Source organism: Labrus mixtus, chromosome 12 (genome assembly GCF_963584025.1).
Source record: "Labrus mixtus chromosome 12, fLabMix1.1, whole genome shotgun sequence".
In the NCBI taxonomy this organism is placed as follows: domain Eukaryota; kingdom Metazoa; phylum Chordata; class Actinopteri; order Labriformes; family Labridae; genus Labrus; species Labrus mixtus.
In genome coordinates, this window is record NC_083623.1 from 25,461,857 (window position 1) to 25,478,643 (window position 16,787).

The 16,787-nt window shown below is 44.2% G+C and overlaps 1 protein-coding gene across 2 annotated transcripts in view; it reads left to right on the forward strand.

Moving 5' to 3' along the window:
- Positions 1–5,151: 5,151 nt before the first annotated feature.
- Positions 5,152–16,787, forward strand: part of fynb (FYN proto-oncogene, Src family tyrosine kinase b) — a 79,969-nt gene continuing 68,333 nt past the window's right edge. For both annotated transcript variants that reach the window (XM_061051344.1, XM_061051345.1), the window contains exon 1: positions 5,152–5,313. The gene's annotated coding sequence lies outside the window, so the exon portion shown is untranslated. The remainder of the gene's footprint in view (positions 5,314–16,787) is intronic.

Genomic DNA, 16,787 nt, shown 5'->3' on the forward strand with positions numbered 1-16,787 from the left:
TACATTTGTACAAGGACCAGCTTTTTTACTGACAGACACTGAGGGGGCCAGACTTTTAAATATGCTTGACAGCCTGACAGCTGCCAGGAGTGATGTGAAGACGTTGGTGTCAGAGGGGAAATCTAATTTCTCTCCAATTAACCCAACACGTATTTTAGCCTTGTTTTTTTATATTTTATGTTTTGAGTTTAATCACCCGAAAGGGGGCCGGATGGGGAAGCTTTGGGGGGCTGGGTGTGGCCCGCGGGACGCCAGTTGATGATCACTGGTATAAAGTATTCAAACAGACAGCTCCACGCAGCCTGGCCAGCCACAGGATGACACTAACAGTCTGACTGATGAGGGTTATTTTTTCAAAATAAACTGACCTTTTCATCAATCAAACTAGACGTTTTCTATGTTGATTGCATATTTATAGAGTTACTACGAGAGCTGCTTTTAAAGACTATTTGACATTAACATGCAGTTCTAGTGCGGAGCGTGTTCTCAGTTGTGATGCTCTGCTCCGTGTGCTGCAGGCCGTGCTGAGGCTGGACTGTAAACTGTAGCGATAGAGCACACTCTGACTGACCAACTCTGTGATGATGAAACTTTTTTAAATGGCTCAAAGCCTTGTTTTTATCCCCACAATCAACAGATCTCTGATGTGCCTGTTTTTGCTGATAATGTCCAGTGTTATCAGCCAACCCTTATATCGGCCTGGCTTTGGTGCTGTGACGGATTTGAGCATTTATTTGTATGTTTCTTTCTTGTTACATCTGTAAACAAACCTCATGAGCACTGCTGAGTCCGGGCTCTGAACGTTTGGGGATCTCTCCTCTACCTGTAGTTTTGAATCTACGATTAGTGAGTGACACCTTGAGCAAAGCGGCTTCACTGCTTTTATGTTTTTTTATCTTTTTAGTGTATATAGTGTACATTAATCAACATTCAGACAGGTGTAAATAAATGTACCCGAGGTAGTCAAAAGGTCAACTTGTGCTGCAGCTCAGCAGGGTGCAGATACTCTCTTCTACACTAGGCAGACATTTTTGTATCTGATAAGTTTTTCACAGCTACGCCGACTTCTTCCTTCAGATGAAACCTGATTGGTTGTTTGTGTAAAGTTTGAAGCTTTGATTCATTCGGTCAGCGGGGACATTCCTGGTTCTCTGGAGACAACAGCAGTGTTTGGTCCACACATCTGCACAGACAGTTCACAGTCAACATATTTACAGTAACGACCAAAGCAGGAAGTGTCTGAGGAAACACTGACACCTACTGGTGCTCACTGAGTGTTACACCTCTCTCTGACAGCTCACCATTAAACACTTGAAATATTGTGCAAAGTAAAGAGGTTTCAGTGTTTCACTGTGCTCTGACATGTTGTCTGTTTCATGTTATGTAACTCTGTGTTGATGCATCTGTCTGCTCATTTACATTCATAAACAGAGATTTTGTTAATAAAAAGGCTCAAAAGGCTGTGACTCATGTGGGAAATGTTTTCATTGACGATCAAAAAAATAAAATAAAAGGTAGAAGGTAAGTCTGGACCATTGTCTGTATATTTATTTGATTTTTCCAACGCTGCTATAACACATCACATCACATCATTTTGATTTGTCAAACAGATTTAACAAAAGGTGACCGTATTTTCAAACCTCCAAATCTGGACGCTGCAATTTGACCATAAACCCACAGGTATGGATTCATAGATTCACCTGCAGTGATCGCTCGAGTTGGTAAAGGTTTCCACATTATTTTCCACTGTGGCCGACTGAAAATAGAGACATGCAGTGTGTGCAAAACGCAGCATATTCATTGATTGGTACTCTCTAAGGTAGTGTCTCTGATGGAGCTGTTAGGAAAACACTGACTCCCTTTTCAACAGTTAGCCTAACTGTTGTTACACAGCAGGTCCTGTTAGCATGATAAGCTAGGCTAGCTAAGAAACAGTTTTTTTTGGTTTGTTTTTGGTTGGTTCAAACCAGGACAACAATTCTACATCCTGACCTGTCGGACTTGTTTAATAATGAACATCACAACTTTCTACATGTGTCAAAGTTTCAGACAGCTGTTCATTAGGATACAAAAAACAAAGTTATTGTATTCTTTTATTTAAGGGCCAACCTCTGTGACATCATAATGAAACACTTTTCTGTCCGTCTCTCCAGTTCCATTCTTGTGATGTGTTATCCCAGAATAGTGTTTACACTTATATAACATATTACAATAAAGTGTATCTTTATCTTTATACGCTCAGATTTGAGCTTTTGCAGCGTAGTCAGGTTTCTGTGACCTCATGTTCTCTTTCAATCTCATGAAAACAAAACGATATCCAAATAAAGCTGGAATGAAACTGAAAGCCTTTGTTTTAGAGATAGGACAGTAGGGTGCGGATCAAGTCTGGAAATGGATCTGGTATCTGGAGGGGTGCTGGTTCTCTTCCTGAGCACTGCTGAGCTGCCCTTGAGCAAGGCACCAAACCCCCTCAGACAGCTCAAGAGTATTTCAACCTATGTGTGTGTAGCGTGTTGAACAACAGAGTGTAAAATTTAATTTCACCTTGCTTGGACGGAGTATACTTTCTTCTTCTTCTAGGGTCAGCTCTACAAAAGGGAAAAAGTATAAAAACAGGAGAGAAATTTAAAAGATAAGAGAGCAGGAAAATAAATAAAACAAGCACATAAGAAATATACATTGTTAGAGGAGACACTGTGAAATTAAAAAAACAAGAAATAGAAAAACATCAAACTCTATTCATAAAGTCTATGAGTTCATCTTAAAGCTGCTGTGATCAATCCGTCCTGCTGCAGACAGTTTGTGCTGCAGGGACACAGCACACCTGTGCACAGAGAACAGAGGTGTTCCAGTCTCTGCTGCCGGATCTGATCCTCAACTGAGGCGACAGTTGGTGTCTGACGTCTGCAGACCGGTCTGTCAGAGCTGACAGCCCCGCTGCACCCCGCTGCTAGCTCCCCACAACTCATAACCTCCAGCTGTCCTTTACTGGACAGGACAGAGTCACACACTAACCATAAGTCATCCCATCAAGATGAAGGATATCAGCAGCTTCTTACACAGTGGAGCTGGAATAAGGTCATAAATCACCTTATCTCAATGTCTAGACCAAAGTTATTCTCAGCAAAAATCCACTTATCCACACACAACAGTACGTACATGTGCGGTGCTGATGCATATGCTTTGTGGTGTGTTAAATGTTTTATAAAGCCACCTCCAAGATAACACAGACTGTGTGTAATGTTCAGACCCTGTACTCAGGTCAATTCAAGAATAAATAAACCAACATTCTGCAGATTTTTTTATATACCCACTTGGTTTTTTTACACATATTTTTTGCATATAGTGACCAACTTGGGGGAACAGTTCAAACAATAAATAAATGCCAGAAATGCCTGAGATACCATAATGCAAAAATAAATATATAACTATATGTAGCAGATATTTTTGAAGGTAGTTGAACGTGAAAAAGAAAAGTTTGGATATTGAATTAATTTTGTGTAAAAGCTAACATCTGATGTGTAATGATCAGTTTTGAATTTGCACTATATCAATTAAAAAAGGTTTTATATATTCAAAATACACCTCAACATGTTTCTCTAACACTAACATGTGTCTCTAGTCTGTCTACAAACCCCCAATGATGAGAAAAGTCCATCCTCTCCGTCTTCTACCTGCTCCACTTTTCATAAAATGTGTGCTCAAACAGGCCGTTTGGAGATTTTCCCTTCATGACATCACAAAGGGCAGTAACCCCTCCCCCAGGTGGGTGACACTCCCACAGCTAGGTGTTTGTTCTGCCCTCTGAGTCTGCCTTCTCACTGTAAACAATAGGACATGGAGCGAGAAAGACCGAGCCACCAAATGCTTTCCAGAGAGGGGGTGTGGTCAGACACACAGCGCTTACTTATTAAGCCCCTGATCTGAGCCAGGCTGAGGAGGCGATTGTTAGCCAGGAGGAGGCTAGCTCTTACTGCTGATCCCACACACATCATATTATTAAATAACATCTGTGGAGGCTGGAGGCCCATTCACTAAGCCTTTCAGGGGCCCAGTGGTCTCTGTGGACCGGCACACAATGAACGTTAAGGAACAATAACATCAGGCTTAATGGATGGAAATTAGATAAACAGCTCCTTTGATTAGTTTTGAACAGTGTCTTTATACGTTTCCCAGAGTCAGCTTCCTGCTTTTTAAGATTAGAGTGCAGTTCTTCACACAGACGAAAGATGGCGCTCCAGCGTTGAGTTAAAACCCAAACACATGTTAGACCTCAAACAGCTGTTTGTCACTGAAGACACAACTCAGCAAACGTCAGCAGGACTTTTCCTGCTGGATACACAGATGACATTAAGATGGTTTTATTAGACTATAACATTGTAATTATTTTTATCAGAAACGTAAGTGTAAAAGTATCACAATAAAAGTGAAGCTGGGCAGCTTCTGTAGCTCTATTGAGACTCTGTAAAACCTTCTAGACTTCATTAATTGTGTTGAACATCTTTTAAAAATACTTCTGAACTCGTTGCTTTACATTATATCAAAAAATATCCAAAGAAATCAAAACATTTAACACGATAACGCCTGCCCCGCCCATCTCCTTTTCTCTGCTGTGTTCTGATTGGACGACGCCATGTCCGTCAAAGTACAGGGCCCGTTGTGCGCACTTCATGTGATACTAGAAAGCTCGGAAATCCGGTTCACCTTACAAAAGTTAAGAAAGATAAATCTGGTTCGCAAAAGATGATTATATATTGTGCCACAAGATGTTTCTTTTTTTACTTTTTGGGACTTCAGGGGCTCCGTACTTAGACTTAGTTATAATTGCAACAGTTTTTTTTTTAAATTAAACAACAAAAAAATATGTAAAATTATGCTAATTGAAATCACAAATAGGATGAAAAGGCAGGGAATTAGAGGCCTGTAATATTTACTGAAATTAGCCTAAATAAGAACAAAAACAATAATCTTTTCTTCCTTTGTTGTTAAAACATAACTTTCCCAACTTCAGCCAGATATGTCTACGCATTTCTTGCTTGCCTTCCTATATTGTTATGACGGTTCGTTGAGGTTGAAACACTGATTGTGATTTTTCCGACAATCCTCGAAGGCAGCAGCGGTTTCATTGTGGGCCCTGCAGAGCTGCTAACGCCATCATCATCATCACACGCACACACACACACACAGCGGCCACGACGAGCAGCACGGCGACACCAGGGCACCGCTCCCGTTCCTCCCGTTCCTCCCGTCAGATCATTCACACAGGACGGACATGGATTACAGAGCTCAAGATTATTAGACGCGTTCAAACTGGTAAGAGACGCTGCTTTTTTAAAAAATTTTATCCATCCTCCAGCCCGGCTGTGTTTCTGCAGCCGAATGAATCACTTTGATTTCTCTTGGTGTTTTTGTTTTTATCATCGTTTTTTTTTTTCTTCTTGAACCTGAAGGTGTTTAGGTGGCCTGTTAGCTGGCTAGTCCTCCTTTATGTGAAAACGGTTGCTATGGTGAGGTGTCGGCTTCCTTTCTTTCTTCTTTAATAACGGTATCCTGTGTGCATGGGTTCACTTAAATAGCCTGCACACAGCTGCAGCATGCATGTAGCCCACTTAATGAAGAAACAGCACCTAAAGCTAATTAAACAAGTAGGTTACCCACGGGCTGTGTTTATTATCCCACAGGAGGGTTTAGCCCCAAATGCATCTTGACGCATTGGTTTTTTAGACCCTCTGCTCGGTTGTTTACCTCCTCCCTCTCTCTCTCTCTCTCTCCCACATCACCATCATCAGCATCACCTATTGATGCTCAGTGGAGTCAGATGAAGGACACCACGTCACATGACTATCAGGGCTCTCTCTCTCTCTCTCTCTCTCTCTCTCTCTCTCTCTCTCTCTCTCTCTCGGGGTCGTTTTGCATGCATCAGCTGAAGCCAGTGAACTTTAAAGGAGCAGGTTGCATTCCTCCACATGGAGGAAGGGTTGCAGGTGAAGCATGTTGGCGGTCACTTGAATGCAATCTGTCTGCAAGATGTTGGCTGTGATTCCTGTTGAGTTCATCACTTGTTTATCCCCCCCCCCCCCCCCCCCCCCCCCCCCCATCGTTAACTGGAGTGAGCTCATCACCTTTTAAACAATGAAGGGATTCCCTCCATCCTTTTCCTTCAGCCCATTAAAAGTGAAACTGCTCACATTTGTTACAACTATTGTGCATCGGGATAAGTCTCTCTCTCTCTCTCTGTCTCTCTCTCTCTCTCTCTCTCTCTCTCTCTGTCTCTCTCTCTCTCTCTCTCTCTCTCTGTCTCTCTTTTGCATCTGCTTATTACAACATGTGACAGACAGTGAGACGTGCCAACTGTTGTGCTTTTATTTTAGGTTGGCTTTCAAGGGAAGGCTCAAAGTGAAACTTTTACTGTGATGTTTGATTTAACACACTTTCTCGTGCTTCTGAAGTTCTTTAAAAGCTGATCTCTTCGACCTATAATTGTAAGATTTCTGCATCAGAGAGACAAACACTGTTTGTTTTACCACCTGTGTGAAGTGTCAGAGTGCTGCGTTCAGGAGCACGGTGTGTTGTAACGCTCTGAGGATAGATCCCTGTTTGCTTGGATATTGCTGTTGAGATGACAATAAGAGATTTAAAGGTCCTGTTGTGCTTCATGAAAAGTCATTTTATGTGAACTTAACAGAACTTCAATCATCTCCAACAGATCTTATTTCTTTGAAATCTAAGTTGTTTTGAACCCTTAACTATTAACAGGACACACCGTTTCTGTCATTAGAAATCTGGAAATTAAAGGTGTAACCTGTAGAATTTTTAGTGTTGAGTACTTACATTACCTCAAATAATTTCCAACAGTCATCACATTACCTCATGCCGCCCTGTCAATCAAGTCAGCTACACATCTTATTGTTAATAACTCTTATCCTTCATCAAATCAAAACAGACGAGTTATAAAAAAATTCACCCCGTACAGTGTGAGCCAATCAGGACATGAGCTAACTAGACCTTTTTTTTGAACCAGGCTGTAAACATGTTAATTTCTGCTGTAAAAACAGGCTTTTTTGAATGGGTGTGTATGTGACTTCCTGTGCAGGAGGTTGCCACTTAGAGTAAACCCTTAAAAATGTGTGAACGATGGTTTGATACCTGATTTTTAAAAAAACTACATTTGAACTACAACTGTCTCCTCAGCGCATTCAGCTCAGACCTTTCCCTTGTTTCACATTATGTTACGTTGCAGCCTGATGCTAAAACCGTTTAAATGAATGTTTTCTCACATCCATCTTCACTCAATAATGAGAAAGCGGAAAACATCATTTTTAGATTTTTTTTTGCTAATTTATTCAAAAGGAAAAACTGATCAGTATTCTGACCCGTTGCTATGACACTGAAAATCTAGCTCAGGTGCCTCTCACTTCTCCTGATCATCTTGTATCGCCACCTGTACTGGAGTCCACCTGTGGTCAATTAGACACACAGGCACACAGCTGTCTATGTAAGGTCTCACAGATGACTAAGAATATCAGAGGAAAAAACAGGCCATGAGGTGGAAGGAAGGTAAAGATTTTAGCATGAGGCTGCAAGATAGTAAGTGAAGGAAGTGGTTTGAATACTTTCTGAATGACCTGTAGACTCATCAATGTAGAGAAAATAATTGTTATACAGGAAGTAACTGTCGATTTTAATTTGCAGCAAGATGGAAAGAGATACCTATGAAAGAGACGTCTATGTTTGGGTCAGAGCAGGCGAATATGCAGTGAAGTATTTCAGATGTCCTCGTCTGACTCCTGGCTTCTTACAGGGAGAACAACACGTCTCTCGTCAGGATGAGTTATTGGTCAGGAGCTTCTCCTTTTTATTCTCGCTGCTAAACACAAAGGAGGAGGCGTGCCCGGTTTCACTGATCAAAGTCCCCTGTGTTCAGGCCGACAGCTTTAAGCAGCTTCTCATTCTGTTAGCGTTCACTGCGGTGCAAAAAGAGTTGCTCATCACAGCAGGAGGACAGGAGGGACCTGATCAGGCTCACAGAGGTGAGGATGGAAGGAAAGCAGCACACAGAGGATATAATGAGGGAGACAAAGTGGAAGGAAGGTTCGACAGATAGTCCCTTAGGTGGCCTTCACATATGAAGTCTGGTGGCCTCGATTGAGGTTGCATTTTTCATTTGGTCCCCCCCCCCCCCCAGTTGAGGCTGTAGCTCCGGTCAGTGGCTGCTGCCATCCGGCCTAATGCTGCACTGTGTGTTGTTAGCAATGCTAACGTTAGCCACATAGCCAGAATACTGATGTTCAACCCACAATGCACTGCTTTTTGGTTCACTTCCCTTGTTTGGTCTGGATCGCGTTCTCACCTACGGCAAACTGAACTCTGAAGCACTTAAACCAGGTGTTAGAATTCTTATTCAACCAGCAAAACAATAATCAATAATATATATCAAATAAAATGACTCCCAAGAAATATATTTGAACTCTGTCCCTTCACATACAAACAGGAAGCAGCAACAACTGTCAGGATTTTCAAAATAAATCTTTTAAACTGAGAGTAAGAGGAGCTGTTCTCATCTGGTCTGAAAGTCGATTTGTGAGCGCTTCTTACTGTTCAGTCTGTTTCGCCTTCAAAGACGAGAACGTTGAAAGTACCCAGCAGTGATGCTATCTGTTAGCTGTGCTTGTTTACATCCTGGTAGTAGAGCAGAGAGAGCTACAACCAGTCTGTGGCTGCAGCCCTGTCTAGTGGCAGGTGGCTGTATTACAGTTTGATCACAGCAGTTCACCGTCAAGTGTTAATAAATCAGGATGAAGAATATTTTCTACTGAATAAATAAACACTGTACAGCCATGCTTAAGGACTTTATTTATGATGAACAACATCTCTGGACACAACCTGCAAAACACCTGCTGCTGGATTTTGCACAGATTCACCTGATGTGAACCTCATTCATCCTTTTTTTATTCATTTGCAGCCTGCTGCTGCTGGAGCGTACTACTGTCCTGCACACAGAGCTCCTCTAGAGCAGGTGTGAAGTGTGCTCACAGTGACATCACATCACATCACCTCATGGCACTGTGGCTCCTGTCACTGCCTGTTTGTTGTGTGGCACATATTTGGACCCGGTCCTTGAATCAGAGCCAGCGCAGAGGGCTGGCAGAAGTCGAGGTGAAGCTGTAATCCTCGTCCGTTTGCAACTTTATGTAACCTCTAATCTCTGTTACTTCAGAAGTGCTCACTTTCCAAACAGGAAGCTGTCATCTGGGGGCAGTGCTCTGTCCATTTCTTAAGCTGCAGTGTATTGATTTGGACTGCAAAATACTTTTTGGGCCCAATGGCATCACTTGACATGCAATACCATGTTCAGCCACCATGTCTAATTGGCTCCAATGGTCCGGGCACTTCCTGGGGGCTTGATAGAGACAGACAAACATTCACTCACACACTTACAGGTACGGGAAATTTAGAGTCACCAATTAACCCAACCAGCAGTCTTTGGACTGTGTGAGGAAGCTACTGTAGGTAACCAGCAAATGCACAGAGAGATCATGCAAACTCCACACCGACAGGCCCAGTCCGATGGGGAATTTGAACCAGGAACCAGAAGCGGTCTCTGTATGGCTGGTTGGTCGCACTGGGGTTAGATTGACAGCTTTCACACCATCACAAACAAACTGATATGAAATCATCTCAGTAGAAATGTAGCCCCCCCCCCCCCCCCCCCCCCCCCCTCCTTCTCTTTAGCTCAAGTTTGAGGAAAAACAAGCATGAGAGTGCAATCCAGGAGTTGATGTCATCAGATTGAGCTCGCGGTGGGTTAGAGGGCTCCGCCTCCTGCGCTGACGTCTGCAGTCAGCCGCTCGTTTGCGCTGAGCGTCACACTCAGAAACCTCCGGGGTCAGAACGTCACCACAACACTGTTGTCCTTTGTGTCACGCTGCCGAGTGGAGAGAGGCCTGAAATGTGTCTCTCTCTCTCTCTCTCCTCTCCCTGCAGTCGTGACATACTTCTCAGGCTCAAATGAACTTATTGTTACAGATGAGTAAATGTTGAAGCATGGGTGAATGCAGCGCCTGGAGGGGGGGGGGGGGGGGGGGGGGGGGGCTTGACATGTGAGAGCAGAAACACAGATCATATGATCACCTCTGAACTCCTGCAGACCCTCCGGCCTCTCAACATCACCCGTGCATGTTCTGTTTCCCCTTGCTGTTTTTAAAGGCTCACACACGATCGATCAGCGTCGTTTACGTTTGTTTACGAGCCGTGCATGTGCTGCTGCGATATGAAGGGAGGAAATGATGTGTCAAAAGCATAAAAGCTTGTCAAACCGGGTCAGTGGAGATGTCCGTCTACGGGGGCGTTTCTTCAAAGGAATTCAATTAAGCCGAGTTGTTTGTTTGCTTCGAGGAGCATCGCAGATACCATCTCACATAATCCCCTATCGGCCCTCCACTTCCACCTGCCGCAGCCCGTCTTTGTGTTTGTCTGTGTGTGCGTTTACTCCTAATGTGCAGTCAGTGGACGCTGAGTGTGGCTTCATTTCCCCCCTGAAAAGAAACCTCATTTACATCTGGAGCACAGGCGAGACGTGAGCGTGGCGGTCTCTTATATCCTGCTCAACGTTTCCCGTTTTTAATCTGTCTCCTTTTTTTTTTGTTATCCTAATCTCTCCAATTCCGTTGAGCTCTCGAGTCCATTTAGCCTTTATTCAGAGGTTCAATAGTGCACTGGAGCGCCTCTCTCTATATTTAAAACCTTACCGCTGAATAGAAGTCGAGCAGAGATCTTTGAGTTCTGCCAGCCTCAAACAGGTTTCCTCCATATGTGTGACGCCTCGCTCTGGGCTTTCTAAAAGTTAGTCAGAGAACAGTTACTCGTCCAGTTTAGATGATGAAACAGCATCTTCATCCAGCAGTGTTTTACAGTTCATTTTCCAAACGATACTGCTGTGTTGTAATTTTAAATGTGTCGATCAGTTTGCCTAAGTTTCTTCCTCTTTCCATTACCTTCTACTTGTCCTGTTGGGGGTCTTGAGGTGGATCCCAGCTGTCACACATCACAGAGCTGACATGTAGAGATAGAGACTCTTACTTTGCATACTCGGATGGTCCCGGTTTACCAGTTGGGAAGTCGTTGTTCTGACTTCAGTGTGTTCATGTGATTTCAGTTCAGAAAGTTTGAATAATATGTAAAAAGTATTTTAACAAAAAAATAAACTTATTTTGTCTGCCATGTGATGACGAATATGACATCAAGTCAGCTACCAAACTGAGTTTCTGAGTTGATGTTCCGACCTGAGGAACGAGGAACCTTCCTGGTGAGAGCGCAATGGCGACAGCGCTAACCACTGCACCACCGTGCAGCCGTAGTTTATTTCTTCTTTCTTTACAAGCAAATTGTATTCTGATATTTTACTTCAGGGACAATCAAAGTCACAGAGGTGGTTTCTTTTTAACAAACGAGGTTGACTTTCAATATCAGCTAACTGATATAAAGATCTAAATATAGATACATAAATCAATCCTTGAGAATGATATATTGCTGCTTGTTAAAGGAGCGGTATGTAACTCTGACACCTCGTGTTTAAAATGGGTACTGCAGTCCATATTCAAACATTGCAGAGAGCTGTCTCCCCCCCCCCCCTCCTCTCTAGAGTTGCTCATGCAGGTTGCCGTTTCTTGGACACTGAAGCTTCAGTGTTTAGCCAGCTCTGCATTGGGCTTTTTAGGTCGGGTACAATCACTTCTATCTGAACCACTTCTCTTGACCACTTCCATCTCTGCAACACCTGTTGACCTGATAACTGCTCTCATATCTGGCAAACCGAGGGGCGTCCAAAACGGCCGTGTGGGGGTGTCTACCTTCTCTGGTCCAAACAAATCCAGAGCATTCAGGACCAGAATCTAAAGTTAGAAGGAGGACATACTGACTGCTGCATTGTTGTCAGAGAAGACAGCACTTCAACATAGCATGTTTCCTTAATGTCTGATCATATAGTAAGGTACCTTTATCATTTCACTCACTACATATCTTACTGATTGCTCATTTAAACTTCCTCTCCTCCTCTCTAGACCACAGGATGTTAAAAAGTTGATCACAGTTTTTGTTGTTATCTCTGAACATCCTCTTGGTCTCTCTAAATCTGATCAGAGAGTTACGGCTCTGTGTTTGAAATCAGGTCGTGGCCCGGCTCGGCGTGTTTTCATGTGTCGTAGGTTTTCTTTAAATGTGAACACTGGAGCATCTTCAGGCTCTCCGCATGCCAGACACGACTCACAATCCTGTGGGTGTTCTCCCCCGCTGAATGACGAGCAGCACAGACAAAGCACCTCACCACGCTTTATTATATATTAATGATATGTTTACCATGCGGGCGGGCACGCTCATGACGACTGTTTGTATTCTGAGGTGAACACAAAGTGCTCTCTGTATGTTAATGTCTCATACATGATTTAGCTGCTGTTGTTTTTCCAGCTGTGTCTAATGTCATGTGTGGGTTACAAAGGATATATTCTGTCCCAACAACGCCCGCCTGTGCAGCATGTGGACGCTGCCGTTAGAAAAATCTGCATTGCAAAGCAGCCATTAAGGTCTCTATGAATTTCAATGCTGTTTCTGATTCTGCCTCATGCAGACACATTTCCACGCAGAGCCCCGTGGTTAGAGTGGCTGTTCATACCTAGAACTCGTCTCATCTCAGGTGGTTAGTGTGTGCCAGACTCCACGCCCAGAGCCTCCATTAGGGCCAATTTCCACTGCAGTACAACGTCTCCTGAACCCTGCTGCCCGTCTGCCCTCCGTGCTCCGCTCCGTGCAGCGTCATTCCTCTGCATTGCTGATGCAGGCAGCGAGATGCTGACAGAGGAGATGATTGCTCATCCTGGCAGAGCGGGCGTCACGCTGGCACGCCAGACCTGGGCCTGCACCGTCACACAGATTTATCCTCAGAGTGATCTGTCACTTATTTAATAAGCCCCCCCAGAGCCAGACATTCCTAGAGACATTAAACATTTCTATTATGATAATAGTTTGAGAACCTTTGAATCGTTGCCATGGTTACTGAATCCATTTGCCTTTGTGCACAGGTTGCATTGTTTGATTATCAGGCAGAACTATTCTTCCAAATAGTAGAAGTGCTTTACTTTTTCACTACAGGATGTTTATCAACCAAATTCCCCTCTCTTCTCTCCTGTCTTAGCATTTGTGCTAAGCTAACCTTTCAACCACCTCCAAACTTACAACAACTTACCGTAAAGTCTGATGTGTAAGACGTTTTCAAAGGAACGGCATATTGCCAGTTTACATGACGACGCCTTCTTCAGCAGTTTGCACTCTGGAACCTGTTTTCAAAACTTTTCAGGTGTTTTCAGGCCCACAGAATGCTGTTGTCATGTTAACAAACACCTAAACTCGACAAAAGGTTACAGATTTTGGCGGAAATCGTTGTCTTGTAAAATAGTGCTGGGGCACTGGTGGCACAATGGTTAGTGCGTGCGCCCCATGTATGGCGGCCCAGGTTCAGTTCCGGCCTGTGTCTCCATTCCTGCATGTCATTCCCCTCTCTCTCTCTCTCTCTCCCTGATTTCCGGCTCTATCCACATTCCTATCTCTACATCAAAGGCACAAAAAGCCCCAGAAATATATATTTTTTAAAATTGCTTAAATGGGGTGCGTGCATAACGAGGGATGCAGATTCATGCAGGTACGATTATAGCACATGTTCCGATTATGAAGAACATCATAACATGTTGTATTATACTTACAACAATCATCACAATGCCAAATGTACAAGTGGTTTCTGTATCTCAGATGATCCCTACTAATAGTACTCGAAATTTGTCTCAGCCTCAACCTATTACTCTGGGAACAATATGTGGTTTCACACACCTGATGCCATCTTCTGCTGTCAGTCATTCAGGGGTTCACCCACCTGTGTTGTTCAGGAAGGTCATGATGGGAATATTTCTGAATATTTCAGTTTAACACATTTGGCTTCCTTTTTTTTTCTGAACACTTTTACTTCCTCTTGCTAATGCTTTAATCACCTGGCAAATCCCTCTCTCATGTGGTGTGGATCCAGAGAGCCGGTGCGGATGCAGCCTAAATGTGCACAGTGAGGATAATTGTCCATTTTTAATCCACTCTTCCTCCTCAGCAGTGTGTGTCAGTCAGCCTTCTCAGCGAGGCCGCTCAGCCCCTGCTGGCAGTCCTGACCTGTCAATCACAGCTCATTCGTCAGGACTCATGGGAACGGGGATGAACGAGTTTGGATTGAATTAGTGTTGCAGGATGTCACATCTTTACCATGAACTCCATGACAATGTTTGAGGAAAAAGCCCGGGCGGCGGAGTGTATTATCACTACTGAAGTAACCCACAGTCTGCAAGGTTGCTCTAAATCCATGTAAAGGCTGTAGCCTGCAGCTGTAAGCTTTGCAAATGCAGCTATTATTGAAGTGGCAAAGTGCCCTACTTACCCTTCAGAGACTAGTCCTGAAATGAACCAGGAGTGGGTGGCTGACGGCGACTTTATGTTAAACTGTGTGAGGCACGTCGTGTCTGAGCAGCACGGAGGGAAAGAAAGCAGTCGCCCACCACCAGAGACCTGGGTTCATTTCCCAGCAGGGGAACCTCGGGCTTGGCTGAGGCCCCCCCTAATGTTATGACTGTGCTCTGTTCAGGGGTGGGACGCCAGAGAGGGACCACGTCGCTGTCGCTGAGATACTTAATACTTGAGGTTACCACATGTTTTTTTATACCAAGAAGTGACTGAAAGTGAGTTCTCCTGCTTGTTTACGTGTATATGAATTTTAAAGATTGGGAACCATGGCAACAAAAAAATGCTTGTCCTTAACCGTAACAGACTTGAACAGAACTCTTTTCAATGTTTAATAACCGTTCAAATGGCTCACCAAGCCACAGGTTGTGTTTTTAGGGCACAGAAAAAGATAGCATCAAGCTGGCTACACACTGGACGATTTAAGGCCCGATTTGCCCCTCCCCCAACGATCGTGGGGGAGGGGGATTTTTTTCTTTTTTTTTTCCAAAGAATTCTCGAGTATCAAATGTGTTTGATGTGACTCAGCTCATTTGTGTGCATGAAGGTGGAGAAAGACGGTTGTATAAGTCACTGTGTTCAGTAGGAAGTTGTAGCTTGTAAATGAGTTTGTGTTGTTTTCAGTTTTTCGTTTCTCTCCTGCACAGGTCGTGTTGAAGGTGGAGTCAGTAGCTTTGTTTTTTCGCAGCTTGTTACCACAACATTCAACCTGCTCCCCTACTCCTGGGCACATCGCCCCACCAGAAGTTCACACCCACTACAGGATGTAGTGTGTATGTTTGCTGTTTGTACCTACACTGCAAGCTAGCGCATGCTAGCACGAGCTAACTGCCGGTGGTTGTCACTTGCCTGTCCAACAGAAAGCAGACTAACTCTGCATCTGCAGCAAAGAGCCAACACAAGGTTCACTCTTGACTTTACCTTTAAGCTGATAGGGTCACATTTCCTGATGTGATTCTTTCATAATAAATGCTTTTACACTACATAATAAGCGGTACTTTACCGCTTTGCCGCATCACTAATAGACACGTATGTGATTAACTCGGGGGGTAAATAGGCGTCAATTACATCCAAATAAAAACAGAGCCTGACTATCTTCTTGAACTTTGGCTGAACAGCTCAGTGCATGCAGTGCCAGCCTTCCTTCCCACTGACACCCCCCCCCCCCCCCCCCCGATCAGTACAATGAGAGCCGAGGTCTTCTGCGTGGATCCTGCCGGCCCGTTCAGCAGACCCACTCATCTGTCCCAGCAGTGAGCAGCAGAATGACTGAGCCTGTTGTGCCTGCTCTGGTCATGTGACAGCTTTGTGTGTCTCAATGACTTTTCCCCCCGCAGCCTCTGTGCCATTATGTTTTATTGGAGGAGGGCTGCTGATGAAAAGAGAGAGTCAGCTCTGCCTCCGGGGGCCAGGGGGCTCCACAGACTCACTGCAGAGCATGCTGGGAGTCCGTCGCCATGGCTGCATCCGGCGGATGGGAGAGGAAGGAGGCCGCAGAGCTGAGGCAGACATGTCGAGCAGCCAAATGGCAATTTTCTGCTGGTGGAGAAGACTTAAATCACATGTTAGAGTCACACACTGAGGTCGGCGCGAGTATTTTGGGAAGCCCTCACAATTCCTCTGCACAGACACCAAAAATAACCGAGCTGCAACCTGTGACTGAGAAAAGCTCTGGAGTGTCTGAACATCTGAATACTGCTGGTCGTTTACTCGCTGTAGTAAAAAATGTTTTCAAAGGACAAGAAGAAGGTCAAACCACATCTCTCATCTCATCCGGTTGTCTTCATTACCTGGCCTCTCTCTCTCTCTCTCTCTCTCTCTCTCTCACTTCCTCTCTGTCTCATCTTCTCTTTCAGTCCGATGTTATCTGCAGAGAGACTGAAAAAAGGCCAAAGCGTTCAATGCATTTGTTTCATTTCTAGCATCATACACAGGCCACCAGCTCACATGCTCACTTCTCTCTCCCCCCACGACCCCCCCAACGGGAAAGAGCACTGTAGAAAATGGATGGATAAAGAATTGTAGCTTCGTATCAAACCCAAAAAAATCTGTTACTGTGTGTGTGTGTGTGTGTGTGTGTGTGTGTGTGTGTGTGTGTGTGTGTGTGTGTGTGTGTGTGTGTGTGTGTGTGTGTGTGTGTGTGTATTTGTGTGTGTTTGTGTGTGTGTGTGTGTGTGTGTGTGTGTGTGTGTGTGTGTGTGTGTGTGTGTGTTGCGTGATAATATCTGCTATATGAGCTTTTT